Genomic DNA, 18,645 nt, shown 5'->3' with positions numbered 1-18,645 from the left:
CTATTTTTCCTATCCTAACTTTGGAGCAGTATGTCTCTATCGGTTCATATCTCTGATTTTGGACGATAAAAAGAAGTCATGAGGAAAATTTTGGACAACAGTAGACTTCAATCACAAGACGATGCAAGCTATACTTTGGTGTCCCCTACTTTAACTCATCTTAAGGGGGGTAGCCAAGTTGAAGGGTTGCAAGATGAAGTTTTCTTGCATTCTAGTGTATCATGTGGAAGAATTGGATATTCCGATGGTTGTGGTTTTCTCTAGTCGTTCATACTATCAATCCTATCTTATTATCTCTTGAAACTACAATAAAGAATGCTATGAATGACTAAATCCTAATGCACATATGTTGGAAACAGATGACCTCTACCAGGAGAAATGCTTCACAAGATGTTGGAAGGAATGTTCCCACCTCTAACCCATTACCGTCAAGTCCCCCAACCAAACAGCAAGCCTTGATGACGCAGACTCAGCTAATGGAAGGGAAGAAGAGAAAACGTAATCTTTCATGCCAGCTAAGGAATACTCATCCTCGGCTTGCTACGCAACCAGAATATCAGTCACATCCTATGAATCTACTTGTGAGTATAGATCAGAATCAGTATCAGCAACCCAATGATAAAGTGCAACAGGTTAGCTCTCAAGAGCCAGAACAGAATATCCATGGGAAGCAGGTGCATGGAAATAAGTTAAAACAGAATTACATCCTAGGAAGATTGAATAATGTGAATATGACTACCCTTTATGGAGCTAAGAAGGTCGTTTATGGATGGATTGCAGTAGGTTCAGCCAATGCTATGGTGATGTTTGACCCCGGTGCGTCACATTCGTTTATCTCTAGTGCATACATAAAAGAACATAAGATAACTATGCTACCAATGAGGAAACCAGTGATAGTTAAGTCCCCAGGAGGAGAAATAAAGGCAAACCGCATATGCCCAAGAGTTAGTCTTGACATAAAGGGGGTAAAATTTGAAGCAAACCTTATTGTATTAGAGTTAGTGGACGTTGATGTTATTCTTGGAATGGGATGGATGTCTGCATGTAAAGGAGTCATCAAGTATGCCCAGCATTCGGTGCTTCTAACCACACCGTCAGGAGAAAGAATTGAGTATGAGGGTTTTCAACCTGCACCTGAGGAATATGACAATGGAAATGATCTAATAGAAGGTGTGAATACTGAGGATAGTAAAGTTGACTGTGAGTTTCCAGATGATGGTGTAGAGGAACAAACACCTTTAGAGGAGCTCCATCCGACAGATGGTGATTATCCAGTTAGAATCTTAGAAAGAGCCCAGGGAACTCTTAAGGGAGAAGTGCTTAATGTGTGTAAAGTTCAATGGAATAACCAATCAGAGGAAGATGCAACCTGGGAAAATGAGAATCAATTGAAGATGGATTTCCCTCATCTCTTTGAGGTGTAACACAACTACATTAGAAGTCAAGATGGGGGTGTCATATGAAGTTAGTTATGCCCTTGAGTTTAAGATTTCTGTATTCAGGACAGCTGTATCCCTTGACTTAAAGGGGTAGTCCGTGCAGCCAAATCTTTTTGTTCTTAAGCTTTGCAGATGAGACAGATGTAACTTGTTAAGCTGGTTTACAATGCAAGTTGAAATGATGGAATGTTTCATTTGAGTTCTATTCCTAGTTCTGTCTCCCTTCTTTGTCCCTAGTTTTCTCGAATCTCGGGACGAGATTCATCTTAAGGGGGGTAGAATTGTAACACCCTAAAAATTACCTCTTTTAAAATAGAGCTAAAATGATTTATTTATGAATTTTTGTGCACATGAAATATAGGAAATAAAAACTTTTCATTTAAAATCCATCATAAGGTAGCAACATGTGTGAGCATACATGCTGTTGCATTCTATTTATTGCGATGAATGGTGTTGATCCAAACTCCAAAGTAATTTGGAATGCTTTTGAAAAGAGTTTGAAAATGGCTTTGAAATAAAAGAAAAGAAAGAAAAGAAAATTAGAAAATAAAAGTATTTTTAAAAGTTGTAAAGTTATCTTGGAAAGCCTAATAGAATTGTCCATTTTTATTAAATGGGAAAGTATATTTGAAACCATACTCGAATTGGATTTGAATTTAGCTTAGAATTGGAAGATTAGAAAAAGAAAAGGAATTGGAAAATGTAAGAACTTAAAAAGTTATTTTTGGAAACTTACCAAAATTGCTCACTTTTATTGGAATTGAAAAATATGTTCAAACTCTATTTGAATTTGCATTTAGTTTACTTTTGAATTGGCTTTGAAAACTAAATAGGAAAAAGATTTTAAATTGGAAAAATATCCTTTCTTTCTATTTTGGCCCAACCTCGGAACCGGACGGCCCAGCACCCCCTCCCTTTTCCCCCTTCCGGCCTGCTTCGCTCGGTCCGCTGGCGGCCCAGCCGCACTCCTCCCGCATCGGCCCATTGCTCCGCGGCCTAGCTCCAGCGCGCCAGCCTGCCACCGCACCGGCCTGCTACTCGGTGCGTCGGCCTGCTCAGCGCGCCTACGCCCGCTGGCCCCGCGCGTCAGTCGCGTCATGCGTCAGCCGCCCACGCGCCTCACCCCTTCCCCCTCACTGCCCGCGGGTCCCGCCAGTCAGCCGCGCCTTCCTTCTTCCCCGCGCTCCTTCCTTTTCTCTCCCCCGCCGATGGCGCGACCAACACGGCAAGTCAGCCGCCGCCGCACCCGCATGGAAGGCCATCGCCGAGCCCCGCTCCCTTCCTTCCACGCCGCAGCACCCCCGGCCTATAAAGCCGAGCCGAACCCCCATTCCTTCTCCCTTTTCCCGGCTGCGCTCAAGCACCCACCACCGCCGCCGCGAATCGTCGCTTTGGTGCTCCAATCCACGCCGCTGCCGATGTCCTGAGCTCCGCCGTAATCTCCCTCGACCGTAGGTGCCTTCCTTCCTCGGTTTCGGTTTCGTTTTTCTCGGATTCCATTCAACCGCGCGTCTTTCTCTCTCTCCAGCCGCCATTGCCATCGACGACTTGCCTCGGAGACCTCCCCGGACGCTGCGACCACCACCGAAGACCCCGCGGTGAGCTTCTCCGCCTCCTGGTGCTCTCTGTTCCTCAAAAACCGCACTAGAACGCTGTACCCGCAAGCGCGGCTCGCCGCCGACAATGGCGCCGCCGTCGCGAGTCTCTTCCCCGGCGACCCGCTGCCCCTGCACTCGCCTGCGCCGTCAGATCGGGAACGATCGGTCCAGATTGCGTACCCCTTCGGGGATTATAACCGGTCCACCGTGGACCCATGCACCCAGTCCACGGTGCCGCATCAGCGCTGACCCACGCCACGTGGTGCACCGCACCAACCAGAGCATGCCACACGTCAGCCCAGTCAGCAGCCGAGTCAGCAGCCCCGGTCAACATCGGTCAGCCATGCGCATCTTGCAATTTAGCCCCTGTAGTTTTCAGCAATCAACCCGCAGTCCGATTCAATTCAAATTAAATACATTTCAGTCCTGTTTTTATTCGTTTAGGACCCTGTGAATTCCAGAATTAGTGTGCCCAGTCCAAAGTACATTTAAATTCAGATTTTTAATTGTTTTAATTCAAATTTGAGTTCAAGTTAATTACAGAAATGCCACTAGATCTTATTTTATGCGTAACTTTTGCGTTTTAAGTCCAATTTGATCCATTCGAATTGCGTTAGGATCGTGTTTACGTTTTCTACATGATTATACAACTGTTAGGCATGTTTTCAACACTTGAAATTCATGAGTAGATTTAACCTATTATTTAATTAAAGTAAAACTTATTTAAATCGTAACTTATTTATTTAAACTCCGATATAGTCCGTTCAAGTTGCGTTTGTTTCGTAACAACGAGATCTACATATTAGTAATGATGTTTACTATATTACTATTTCATAAAAAAAATCATAGTTTAAATCATATCTTGATTAAAGATTATGCAACTGGGTTTTGTACATAAAATATGATTTGTTTTACTTTTGTTTTATAATTTAAATCTAAGATTGACTTAATTCAATCTATATCGGTTATAAAATATCTTTTGTATATGAATTCATAAAGTTAACATAAATGAAGCCTATAGTTTATTTTCCACGTATTAGGCAAATCTCTCGGTAGTTGTAACTTTTCAACCATAGCTTCGATTAGAGTGCCTCTCGTGACTATGTGTTCGTAGTGATGCGTAGAATCATATATCAATCTCTTTTACTTATTTTCTATGATTGATGTACTGTTCTGATATAGATACCACTGTATGCTATGCATGTATGTGTATGGATGTTTGTGTGGTGTTCTACGATTGTCCAGTCGGTAAGATATACGTGGTGATCCAGAAGAAGAAGAAGGACATTGAAGATTAAAGCTTACCGAAGGATCGGTGTGTAAGGCAAGTATAGCATGGGACCATCCTTGTTACCTATTCATATTTAATCACTAAATTCATATTGCATGTGTCTCCCTTGTTACCATTAAGGATATCCTATATATTTGATATCTTGCACCTTGATACCTTTGGGATATTGCATTGGATAGTTTTTGCTAGTGCTTAATCAAAACCATGATCTTGTAACTTGACTAATGATATATGCAATAAACATTAAAACATGACTTTTTAGTAACATGGAAATAGGGGGCTGGAGTGTTTAGCTACTTTCTAAATGCTCTAGATTCCTCTCCCTAAGGACTCATCTGTAAGTGATCATCCAGGACTTACAGTACAGCTGTGAGGGCTATATGGCTCTGGCTTTAGCTCAGTATGAGGACCTTTTCTAGCTTGTTAGCGGTTACCTTTATGGCGCAAGAGGGGCTCCAACGGGTATGATCTCGGTCTGCTAAGTAGATGCACTTGCTAGTCACTACTTGGAGAGGGGTTCATGCTTATTGATGGGAAAACCTTAGCGGCCCTAACTTGTTAGACGAACCTTTGAAAGGCTTCATAGTGAACCCTGCCGACCTTCCTTGGTAGTGGGTCAAGAGGCTGATCACCTCGGGCGAAAGGGTAAATCACGACTCACAGTGAACGTGTACAACCTCTGCAGAGTGTAAAACTGTTATAACAGCCGTGCTCACGGTCACGAGCGACCTTGGACCCTTATGGAATAGAGATGATCATTAATGGATGACGATGTTAATAATTAATCGTTTATGCTATACATTATTCATGTTTACTTGATCATGAGTTTATGGGCTTATGGATAAACTTGTTGTCAGCCAATTGCTAAAAAGATGATCTATTAAAGCTAATCGCAGTAAACCAGTGTCAGCCTTTTTGAGCCTCATGAACCCCATGATATAATTGTTAAGTACGACATGTACTTACGCTTGCTTTATTTTTCTATACTTGGATAAAAATCCCGGATGGGTACCAGATTGCTGGTTTTGGAGGAGTTAGGCTTGTGGTCAACCAGTCAGTCGTCCCTGTGGATTTCAGAGTCTTCACCAGAAGATCGGAGTCAACTTTCCGCCGTCTTTACTCTGAGGGTACTTTTCTTTTACTAATACGTTATGTAATAAGTATTGTCTTTTGATATTACCCTGATTTGTGGCTGTATGTGAGATTTGACTTCCTGGGCTCACATATAGTGTGTATCTGGTTTTGCCTTTAAAACCGGGTGCTACAACATTGCTCAATAATTTTATGTGGGCCCACATACCAGGGCGCCTACTTTCGCTTTAAACCAAATTGTTGTACCTTTTTTCATCGGTGATACCAACTTCAAATACAGAGGACTCCTTCTTGTTTACACCAAAATTTGGTAAGCTTATCCTGGAAAGGAAGAGATCGGCCGATGATGTCAAAAGCAAGAAAGTTTCCTAATTAAGGGATATTTATGAGCCGGCCAGGAAATATTATTTAATAAAATTGAAAGAGACATGATGTCCAGGTGCATATCAGGATAAAAGAAACAAGGACATGTGTTAAACAAGGAAGCTTTATCAACAAGGACTCTGCATAAGGAAAATCAGAGTCCATGTATCTATATTTATTTTTGTCATCTAGTCGTGTTCGTTTAAGACTCTTATCAGCCCAGGGTATAAATATAAACCCCTGGCTATTGTAATAGAACATCAATCAATCAATCAAATACAAGTCAATTTACTTTTTTCGGCTCCAGCCACCCCTTAGGAGTAGGAGTAGAGTAGATCTCGGCGAGTTCTTCAGCGAGTACGGCTGCATCGATCCGGTCGACCTCCACTGCTTGTCTGTAAGTACCGTCATGGTTTATACCTCTATTCGTATGGCTGCATTGATCTGGTCGACCCCCACTGTGACTCTGGTATAGGCTAGTTATCGACTCTTGCCTAGTTCAAGTATGGCCTGTGTGATTCTGCCTCACACCCCACTTGTTGAACTAGATCATGGTCAAGTTATCGACTCTACCTTTGAATGGCAGTCTTTGGTAGATTCATTAAGTTACCGATATTGCTTATTGCTTTCATTGTTTATCTAATTACAGCAATATCACTCTGCCCGATTGAGATTGATCTGGATCGGCCTTATATCTTATTTAACCCATCGTTTGCTAATCTAAAACTAATCTAATCTACATCTTAAACGATGAGTTATGTTTTTATCGGCTATTTTATATCAATCTTAATCATGCATAGTGTGCGGTTAAGGCATGTTCGATCTTGAGTAGATCTATTGGTTAGCGAGAACCGTTCCATGGCCCATTATCATGGCCTGTGGGATTCTGCCTCTCATCCCACTATTAGCACCATGGAGTGGGGATCGTTAGTTGATAGATCCGTTCCTGAGAAGGCATGACCTTAACTATGCGCTATGCCTGAATCGGCTATTTAGCCGGTATCGAGCGCTCTCAGGAACATATCACATTACGAGACCATTGAAGTAGAGATAAGTTGAAAGATATGTTAGCCCCATGATCTTGTTATTGTATTATGGCCTGCATGATTCTGCCTCATGCCCCACTGATATTAGTAATGAGTTAGGGTAGTCAAGTCTATTGTTGTTTCTACGGCCTGCATGATTCTACCTCATGCCCCACTGGTCATAGCGATAGATGAGATCTAACATGTTCATTAGATTTATCTTTATTAGATGGTTGAGTGGTGTTGAATTGTTTCTTTACATAAACAGGAGTTAGGTTACTTGTAATCATTGGCTCAATATAAATAAACCATCATCGATATCTTATTCCCATTGATTAATGTTTGCTTAAATGATATTTATTCTGAATGATAACCGATTCTTCTTACACAACCCCATAAGCTTTAACTGATCTATTCTTACGAATATACTGGAATCGACTATTTAGTCGATCTCCTCTCATATCGGCTCTTAGAGCCGCACATTCGGGACTGTCTGGCAACACCAGCATGTTCCACCCTTAATTACTGATAAACTTTCTCTCCTTGTCAATTGCAGGGTCAAATTGACTAGCACATCTCGGGAACATTGCGCAGGATCAACCACCCTTGCGCTGAAGCTAGGCGGATCTGCTCCCTCGAGTGGACCCTTCCAGCTTGCTGCGTGTGTCCTCGGCATGGAACAAAATTCTATGTCGACACACGTTTCTGGCACACCCGGTGGGACACCGCAATCGTCATGGCGGTTCACAACAATGACAGCATCCTTATGGTATATTATGAAGACCTATCTGATGAAGATAAGGATACCATCAATAAAGCTACAGAAGAATTTTGGAAGAAGTGTTTGTTATCCTACACCAAAACATGTGACAACACAATTATTCGGAAATTTCCACTACCAAGACTTCTACTACATGGATAGACAGATACAGTCGAAACTGATGAAAGGCATTTCTTTACAGAAGCCATACACAAGTCTGTTCGTGATGCTCTATCAAGCCACAATGAAGCTTTCATTGACGTATTTCACAACGCCATGAAAGAGGCGATTCATGGAATTCCAGTTGGTCAGGTTGGATCGACTTGTTATAATATTGTAGATCCATCGACCCAAGGGACTAATCAAGTCGGTACCAGCCATCAAGAAGCAGCACCAGCTAGTAATGGTGACATCCAGACACTTCAAGGTTCATCTGAACAAACTTCGAGTACCGCTACAAATCAGATACAGTACAATCCTAGACCATCAGTACAGCATGTGCAGCAGCCAGCGGGGCAAAGTCAAAACCAGATGATCAATTTTGGCACATTAGGCCACATATCATCGTCGGCTCAGAAGATAGCACCATCCATTCAGAGGATCCATAGAGATATAGATCCTTATGTCTATAATCAGAGACTTCAAGCAGCAAGCCAGCAAAGGACCTAGCAGATTGAGATTCCACAAGGCTATCACTATGGCATGGATTATAACACTCTCCACATGATACCAAATCTAGGATATCAAGGCATGTGGGATTTCAATCCACAGATGGGTCAGCAAGCACTAAGAAATCCAAATCCACAAGCTGATGAGTTGCTGCTCAAGGTGACCGAGATGATGAAGAATCAGTTTAGTCTGAAGTCAAAAGGAATGACTTTTTCATACAAACGTCCATATCCAGAATGGTATGATTTGGTCGCTCTTCCTACAAATTTCAGGCTCCCAGAATTTGCCAAGTTCACTAGTCAAGACGGTACAAGCACAATAGAGCATGTCAGTCGGTATCTTACATAATTGGGTGAAGCATCAGTTGAGGATGCCCATTGAGTTCATTTCTTCTCCTTTTCTCTATCAAGGCCAGCCTTCACTTGGTTCTCGTCACTACCAGTCAACTCCATTGCCAATTGGGCCGACCTAGAGAAGAAATTTAATACATATTTTTACACTGGGACTGGAGAGAAGAAAATAACCGATTTGACAACCATGAGACAGAGGACTAATGAATCGGGCACTGAGTTTCTTCAGAGATTCTGAGAGACTAAGAATCTGTGTTTCTCATTGAGCTTGGCCGATGATCAGCTAGCTGCTTTAGCCGTCCAAGGAATGCTGCCAATATGGAAAGAAAAGCAGCTAGGACAAGAGTTTGATAACTTGGGACAATTGGCTCAACGGGTAGCAGCGCTCAATAGCCAATTCTAGAGTATGCGCAAAGATACCCAATTCTAGAAGTGCACCACAGTAGCCGAAGCTTATGATCCATACTCAATTGAAGACGGCTATGAAGATGAAGAAGAGGAGGTTGCTGTAGCTAAATGGAATTGGGGCAAGAAGACAGTAATGGTGCTAAGTCCTTGGGGAGGAGTTAAGGAGAGCTATGACTTTGATGTCACAAAATCGGACAAGCTCTTTGACTTCTTACTTGAGAAGGGCCAGATCAAATTGCCGGACAATCATGTTATATTGCCCCCTAAATAGTTGAAGAATAAGAAGTTCTGCAAGTTCCATAATGCTACTTCTCATTCCACTAATGAGTGCAAAATTTTCCGACAGCATATACAAAGGGCTATTCAGCAAGGGAGGCTCAAGTTCAATACGCCTTGGAAGATGAAGGTTGATGATAATCCTTTCCCAGGAGATCAAAATATGGTTGATGTTGGGATATTCAAAGGAAAAACTAAGGTCCTAACATCGGCCAAATCAAGAAAAGCTGGAACAGTTGATCCCAAGATGCAAATATCGGCTAATGAATACAGAGACATTAGAAAATGTCATGATTAGTAGAAGAGCCAATATGAGCAGGGGGAAACATCAAAGGATGGAGCAACGAAGCCACAAGTCACATCTTGGATCCTATTGAATAAGTGGTGGTGGTAGAAAGAAAAAGATTATCAGCGATGGCTAGAGGATCAAGAATACTAGCATCAATTGAAAGAAGAAAGGTATGAAAGGAAGCAAGCTGAATTGCACTAGAATTGTCCTTTCTTTAGATACTACTGGAATGAAGGTTTGAAATTGTCTACCAGACATAATTGTCCAGAATGCAGCAATCAATATTGGGAATTTAGGCAATCTCAAATCAATCACTGGTCTATCCATGCCCGAGATACATATCAACATAATAGCATGGATCGATGCTTAAAAATAAAAGTATTCATGATCGACTGGGAAAAAGAGTTGTTGACCAAGACTAGGCTAATCATGAAGAAGGAAGCAACCAGAGGGAACATGCCTGGCAAGAGGGCCAATGGTGCCTCGGAGGATTGATAAGAAGCTAGAAGAGAAGGGTGCAACGCCTAAGGGATAAAGAGATGGAACAGGCTCAGGCATCCGGTAAAACTCCAGTATGGCATGCTAAACAAATAGCCGATAGAAAACAACCATCGGCTAATATCTAAATGGCTTTTCTGCTGCCATCGGAGTTCAGAGCTCCGATAGATCAGGAAGTTTATTCAGACTTCGATGAATCAGAGTATGAAGAGATAGTTGCCAAGTTGATGATTGTACAACAAGCAATATTTGATAAACCAGTCAAGCATCGGCACTTAAAGGCTTTATATATGAAAGGTTTTGTTGATGGGAAGCCGATGAACAAGATGTTAGTGGACGGAGGTGCTTCTGTCAATCTCATGCCTTACACCACTTTTCGTAAACTTGGCAAAGGACCAGAAGATCTGATGGAGACTGACATGATGCTTAAGGATTTTGGAGGTAATGCATCTAAGACCTAGGGGGCAATAAACGTCGAACTAACAATCAAGAGTAAGACTCTGCTCACCACATTCTTCATCATCGATGGAAAAGGGTCGTACAGTTTGCTCCTTGGTCATGATTGGATTCATGTGAACTGCTATGTACCATCAACCATGCATCAGTGTTTGATTCAGTGGCATGGAGATGATGTCAAGGTGGTTTGCATTGATGAATCTGTGAGCATCACAACAGCTGATCCAGTCTTTTGGGAACTAGGAGACTTCGAGTGTTTTTCTAGCAAGTTATGGGAAGGAAGCTTCATTAAGATCAGCAATGAAAGCCAACAGCCGATGCAAGCGATCGGCTCTGAGAGTTTGTTTTAGCGAATAGTTACGGATTCATGTCGACCATTGGATTAAGGAAGAATAAGCACTGGTCCTAGAGATGGGCTTAGGACGACATATGTGAACGCTAAGTCAAATCATAAGTGATAGATCTATTAAAGAAAGTTCTGTTTCGCTTAATGGGATGCTTGACCTAGATCAATCGATCGTTTAACCTTTGGTATGAAAAGAACTGTAGGCTATGTCATCGTCGGCACGTAGCGTCCAGCGACTTTTAGCCGATCCAGAAAATTCCGATGATCCAGTACGTCTGTATTTCCTGCTTGCTCGGTGTCGGTATTTTGGACCGTGGGTCCTCAACCAACGAGTGAATTTGTGCTGCGTGCTCCCGATTCCAGATGGTGATGCAAAGAGACACAAGGTTTATACTGGTTCAGGCAATGGATGCCCTACGTCCAGTCTGAGAGAGTGTTCTTGTATTCCTCGCACCGAGGTGCTTGTAGTAGGGGGTTACAAGCTAGGTGAGAGAGGGAGTTCGTCCCAGGTCTCTGTGAGGGGAAATATGAATTACAGAGTGGGGTGCGTTCGTGAGCCGATTTGATCTGTCCTACTCGCCCCCCCCCTGAAAAAGTGCTGGCTACCTCCTTTTATAGCCGCAAGGGGAAGCCAGCGTACATGAGAGAACTATGCGTAAAGGACTATTTGATGACGTACTCTACTCCTGGGGCAGTGTGCCATTGTGGGAGTTCCCGTAGAAGTCTAGTCAGTATGGTCGGGCAGGCGACATGCTGCGCTCCTATGGATTTGTTGACTTGTGAAGTGCCGAGGCCTGGCGGCTGCTGTAGCTGGTCGCGCCGAGGCCCGCTGTGCAGAGGCCTTTAGAAGCGACAATGCGGGGTCTCGGCGGCCATCTCATAGTTGATTTAGGCGGAACAGTGCGGGATGTGCGTCTACAGGGTATGGTACCTGTATTGTCAGTGAGGGATGGAAAAAAGGAGATTTGACCGTTGTCCCGTGGCTTTTGTAGTAGTGCACTGTCGATCGTGGCTTATGTAGTGGGTGCAGCTGGGCGCATTAATTGGATGCGACAACTTGCCAGAGAGACGTTTGAGGCGGAGACGACGAGGTTGTGGGACGAGCCCGGCCTCGGGCGAGGCAGAGCACGAACAGTTTGTCCGAGGCCCCTCTAGAGGGTCTCGGGCGAGACGGAGCGGGATCAGTGAGTCCGAGGCCTTGTCGAGGGGTCTCGGGCGAGATGGAGCAGTTGGTGCGCTGATTCCAAGGTTACGGGGACCCAGCCCTGACTCCCCATGTCACGTTATCCTTGGTGCAGGAGTTAGGCAGCATAGTGGTCGGTAACCCCTGCTTCGTCCCATCGCAGATGGCAGGGTGTTGACGTGACTGACGTATAGTCGGCCACTTCGCTGTACTGTCCCGTCGTGCAGTTGTCGGAGTAGTTGAGCACTTTGATTGGATGTGATGTTCAGCCAGAGCAGTTTGGTCAAAGCGGCGGTCGCGGGGCTAGTGCCGAGCTGGCCTCGCGTGAATCGGAGAATCGGTACTTCTTCTGAGGCCTCGGCGAGGGGGCCTCGGGTGAATCGGAGATTCGTTGCTTCCTCTGAGGCCTCGGCGAGGGGGCCTCGGGTGAATCGGAGATTCGTTGCTTCCTCTGAGGCCTCGGTGAGGGGGCCTCGGGCGAATCAGAGATTCGTTGCTTCCTCTGAGGCCTCGGCGAGGGGGCCTCGGGCGAATCGGAGATTTTGGCCGAGACCTTGTTTGTTCTATTGGTTCTTGCTTTTTAGGGTCCAAGCAGTTTTTCGGTCTTTGCTTGGGGTACCCCTTTTTCTGGTATCCGACACTCGGCAAAGTGTACAAAGGTCAAAATAATAGCCAGGAGATGCACGAGTCAGTGGAAGTGGTTATTAAAATTCAACTGATGACATTGACATGACTGTGGAAGGCTAAGTGACAGAGGCCGATCATACTAGCATGGGTATACTCTTCCCTTGATGTTTGCCGGAGACTATTGATTGAAATTCATCTATTGATCTAAGAATTTGGCTCGTGGAAAAATTCGTATGCATTTTGTTTGATTAAAGTAATCGGCCAGTGCTTGGATTGCCATTCGCTGTTGAAGATCCAATTGTTGTTGCTACCTGCTATGCGTTATTGTGTGGGAGCCAAAGTTAGCTACGTATTCTGCTCAGAGAAGTCCAACGGATCAATTCTAGCACATAGAGATCGGCTCTCTTGAAGCATGATATATGAAGTGCAGTTCTCTATATAGCAGCACTGTACAAGCATACAAGGATTCCAGATGCAGCAGCTGATAAGCACACTAGTGAAAGCATCATTATATAAGTCCCAAGCAGAGACGCTTATCAGCTCAAAGTGGAGGAACATACATACAGATATGAGGTACATGCCCCTCTATGCTTGGCTCGCATATTCTTTATTCCTTGCTTTTTCTATCACTTGTGAACAATTTATCATAGGAAAAGCATGCCATTTAAGTAGTTGATGAATGAGATATGGAATGATGAAAGGAACCTCGCTTCTTTTTGCAAAGTACTTGGGAAAATTTCTTACAAAAAATTCAAAATCAATAGCTTGTCTCCTCAATGATGTCGAATTTCCTACCAGAGCATATGTTAGTCTCATTAAAAACCTTCCACATAAGTTGCTTGCTCTGTGTTGAGTTTTGTCGAGTCTTGTTGACCCTTGTTGAGAGATTTATCATGTTCCCAAGATCAAGATCACGTACACGCCACATATATGTGCTGCTTCTATACTGGGAGTACGAAATTTTTCATCCACATCAAAATGTTCTGCTCCTACACTAGGAGAAGACAAAAAATATATTAGGCTTTATTATAATAAATGCTCCAAGTTCTTGATAATATTTCTCTCAAAAGTTTGTTATAAAGAGAGACATGGGTTATGCAAAAGATGGATGCAAAAGAACTCCAAAATAAATAAATAAATAAAAGGAAAAAGAAAAGATGTGAAAAGATAGCCCATATTCTCACAAAAATATTCCATAAGAGAGAAATATATTTCAAAGAGCATAGTAGAACTAGGTTAGCCACCAAATATTCCACGCACATGCACATCTTGATCTAAGAGTATGACAATTCTCTCCTTGGATCCAGGATTTGACCTTACAATATATGCAAGGTAAGTACGCTACATATTTTACCCCTACCTAAAACTCCGCATAAGCTTTTAGAAGTAGGATAAGAAGAGACAAAACAATGCTTTGACGAGGAACTATACACATTGAGTGATCTGAGAGAATCATTTGAGGAGCAAAGCTATGTTTTAATTTGAAATTTTTTCAAAAACCCAGGTTTTCTGAGCAGGGGAAGCAAGGATGACTGGATTCTAATCCGTTCCATTTCTCAACCACCCAAGATGGTATGGTAGACACTTCAAAGTTCACATGTGTAGGTGAGGCTTGGAATAAGGTAATATCGCTGCCCGTAAATTCCTCGGCTCCTTGGAAGAAGACTATCTACTAGAATACCTGAGCTTTTATGCAGCATATTTTCGTACTGCCGGTTAACTTGTATTGCTATGATCGAACTCGGGGGGCCAACTACTAATCAGCTAAAGCAGATGAACAGAGATGCAGAGAAAGATCAATCTTGAAGTTATGAAGATCAAAAAGAAGATGGAGCCAATGCAGCTTCCGGTGATTGTGATCAATTGTCATCGGCTGGGGAAAAGAAGACCATCGGATCAAAATAGTTCGAAGCATGAAAACTCATACTTCAAACTAGGGGGGCCTGTGTTTACACCAAAATTTGGTAAGCTTATCCTGGAAAGGAAGAGATCGACCGATGATGTCAAAAGCAAGAAAGTTTCCTAATTAAGGGATATTTATGAGCCGGCCAGGAAATATTATTTAATAAATTTGAAAGAGACATGATGTCTAGGTGCATATCAGGATAAAAGAAACAAGGACATGTGTTAAACAAGGAAGCTTTATCAACAAGGACTCTACATAAGGAAAATCAGAGTCCATGTATCTATATTTCTTTTTGTCATCTAGTCGTGTTCGTTTAAGACTCTTATCAGCCCAGGGTATAAATATAAACCCCTGGCTATTGTAACAGAACATCAATCAATCAATCAAATACAAGTCAATTTACCTTTTTCGGCTCCGGCCACCCCTTAGGAGTAGGAGTAGAGTAGATCTCGGCGAGTTCTTCAGCGAGTATGGCTGCATCGATCCGGTCGACCTCCACTGCTTGTCTGTAAGTACCGTCATGGTATATACCTTTATTCGTATGGATGCATCGATCTGGTCGACCCCCACTATGACTCTGGTATAGGCTAGTTATCGACTCTTGCCTAGTTCAAGTATGGCCTGTGTGATTCTGTCTCACACCCCACTGCTTGAACTAGATCGAGGTCAAGTTATCAGCTCTACCTTTGAATGGCAGTCTTTGGTAGATTCATTAAGTTACCGATATTGCTTATTGCTTTCATTGTTTATCTAATTACAGCAATATCACTCTGCCCGATTGAGATTGATCTGGATCGGCCTTATATCTTATTTAACCCATCGTTTGCTAATCTAAAACTGATCTAATCTACATCTTAAACAATGAGTTATGTTTTTATCGGTTGTTTTATATCAATCTTAATCGTGCATAGTGTGCGGTTAAGGCATGTTCGATCTTGAGTAGATCTATTGGTTAGCGTGAAACGTTCCATGGCTTGTTATCATGGCCTATGGGATTCTACCTCTCACCCCACTGTTAGCACCATGGAGTGGGGATCGTTAGTTGATAGATCCGTTCCTGAGAAGGCATGACCTTAACTGTGCGCTATGCCTGAATCGGCTGTTTAGCCGATATCGAGCGCTCTCACGAATAGATCACATTACGAGACCATTGAAGTAGAGATAAGTTGAAAGATATGTTAGCCCCATGATCTTGTTATTGTATTACGGTCTGCATGATTCTGCCTCATGCCCCACTGATATTAGTAATGAGTTAGGGTCATCGAGTCTATTGTTGTTTCTACGGCCTGCATGATTCTGCCTCATGCCCCACTGGTCATAGCAATTGATGAGATCTAACATGTTCATTGGATTTATCTTTATTAGATGGTTGAGTGGTGTTGAATTGTTTCTTTACATAAATAGGAGTTCAGTTACTTGTAATCATTGGCTCAGTATAAACCGACCATCATCGATATCTTATTGCCATTGATTAATGTTTTCTTAAATGATATTTATTCTGAATGATAACCGATTCTTCTTACACAACCCCATAAGCTTTAACTGATCTATTCTTATGAATATGTTGGAATCAACTATTTAGTCGATCTCCTCTCATATCGGCTCTTAGAGCCGCACATTCGGGACTATCTGGCAACACCGACATGTTCCGCCCTTAATTACTAATAAACTTTCTCTCCTTGTCAATTGCAGGGTCAAATTGACTGGCACGTCTCGGGAGGATTGTGTAGGATCGACCACCCTTGTGCTGAAGCTTGGCGGATCTGCTCCCTCGAGCGGACCCTTTTGGCTTGCTACGTGTGTCCTCGGCACGGAACAAAATTCTGTGTCGACACTTCTCTTATCCGCATAACTTTTCTATCTTGATTGAGTAGCTTCTATATGTTGCTAAATGATCTGAACTTGCTCTTTGGCTTCTTTGACAAAGTCAATACCATAATACCTTCTTTCGCCTGGCTCAACCCAATTCAGAGGAGTTCTACACTTGTGGCCATATAAAGCTTCGAAAGGGGACATCTTGATGCTTTCCTAATAGCTATTGTTGTAGGAGAACTTAGCCAAAGGTAGCCATTTCTCCCATGAACCCTTTGAAGATATTACACAGGCTCTTAACATGTCTTCAAGAATCTGATTCACTCGTTTTGTTTGCCTAGCAGTTTGAGGGTGATAAGCAGAACTTTGGATCAATTTGGTACCCAACTGATTATGCAAATGTTCCCAAAAATGATTTACAAACTATGGACCTCTATCAGACACAATGATTCTTCATATCCCATGCAATCGTACTATGTGGTTGATATACAGCTCTGCATATTGATGTGGGCGGTAAACTGTCTGAACTGGAATGAAATGTGCAAACTTTGTTACCCTTCTGAGTGGTTGGAAGACCAACAATGAAATCCATGCTGATTTCTTCCCATTTCCAACCTAGAATAGGCAGTGGTTGGAGTAGCCCTGCTAGCTTCAAATTAACGGCTTTGACTTGGCAGCAAGTATCACATCTAGCCATATATGCAGCAATCTCTTTCTTCATCTTGGTCCACCAAAACTAGGTCTTCAAATCCTGATACATCTTGTTACTACCAGGATGGATGGACAATTTAGAAGAGTGTGCTTCATCTAAGAATTGGTTTCTAAGTTCTCTATCTTTAGGTACAACAAGTCTATCTTTAAACTAGAGTACACCTCTCTCATCTAATCTAAAATGTTTAGTCTCTTTTTCTTCCATCTTTCTCTTGATATGAAATATACCCATGTCGGTCTTTTGGAGTTCCATGACCTTAGCTTCAAGAGAGCAACTGATAGTGAGATTATGTAAAACTACATGATGCAGTAGGTTGAAGCCATCTTCCAGTAATGGTTTGCTGTGATACTTCTGGCTCAAAGCATCTGCAACTACATTTGCCTTGCCTGGATGATAATGCACCTCTAGGTTGTAATCTTTGATTAGCTCCAACCATCTTCTTTGTCTCATGTTCAACTCAGGTTGCATGAAGATGTACTTGAGGCTCTTGTGATCAGTGTAAATGTGTCACACATTGCCAAGCAAATAGTGCCTCCAAATCTTCAAGGCATGAACAACCGTGGCTAGCTCTAAATCATGAGTTAGGTAATTAAACTCATGTTTCCTCAGTTGATGTGAGGCATAGGCAATAACTCAGCCCTCTTGCATGAGCACACACCCCAAACTAGTACCAAATGTGTTGGAAAACACATCAAATGGTTTTTCTATGTCGGGCCATGCCAAAACCAGGGTGGTGGTCAACAAAGTCCGTAAAGTGTGAAAAGCAGCTTCACACTCCAAAGTCCACACAAACTCATCTTTCTGAAGTAATCTGGTCATGGGCTTGACTATCTTAGAGAAGTCTAGAATAAAACGATGGTAATAACCTGCTAATCCAAGGAAACTCCGAACTTCATGAACCAAAGTTGAGGCCTTCCAATCCATAACTTCTTGCACTTTGCCTGGGTCTACTAAGATTCCATCTTCAGATAACACATGACCAAGAAAAGGTACCTTCTTTAACCAAAATTCTCATTTGCTAAACTTGGCATACAGCTTATGTTCTTGTAATCTTGTTAAGACAACTCTTAGGTGTTCTTCATGATCTTCTGAATTCTCAGAATAAACTAAGATGTCATCAATAAACACCACTATGAATTTATCAAGTTCAGACATAAACACTGAATTCATGAGATACATGAAATGGGCAGGAGCATTGGTTAGACCAAAAGACATGACAAGATACTCATATAGACCATACCTAGTAGAGAAAGCAGTCTTAGGTATGTCTTCTAGCCTGATCTTAATCTGGTGGTACCACGATCTCAAATTGATCTTGGAGAACACTTTAGCCTTTGATAGATAATCGAACAACATATTAATTCGAGGCAATGGATACTTGTTCTTGATTGTTACCGCATTAAGGGGTCGGTAGTCCACACACATCTGCAAAGATTTATCCTTCTTTTTCATGAATATGGCAGGACAACCCCATGGCGATGAGCTGGGTCGAATGAGACCTTTTTCAAGAAGCTCCTACAATTACACTTTGAGCTCAGCTAATTC

The sequence above is a fragment of the Miscanthus floridulus genome, chromosome 3 (genome assembly GCF_019320115.1).
Source record: "Miscanthus floridulus cultivar M001 chromosome 3, ASM1932011v1, whole genome shotgun sequence".
NCBI lineage: Eukaryota > Viridiplantae > Streptophyta > Magnoliopsida > Poales > Poaceae > Miscanthus > Miscanthus floridulus.
This window is presented reverse-complemented; position numbering follows the sequence as displayed.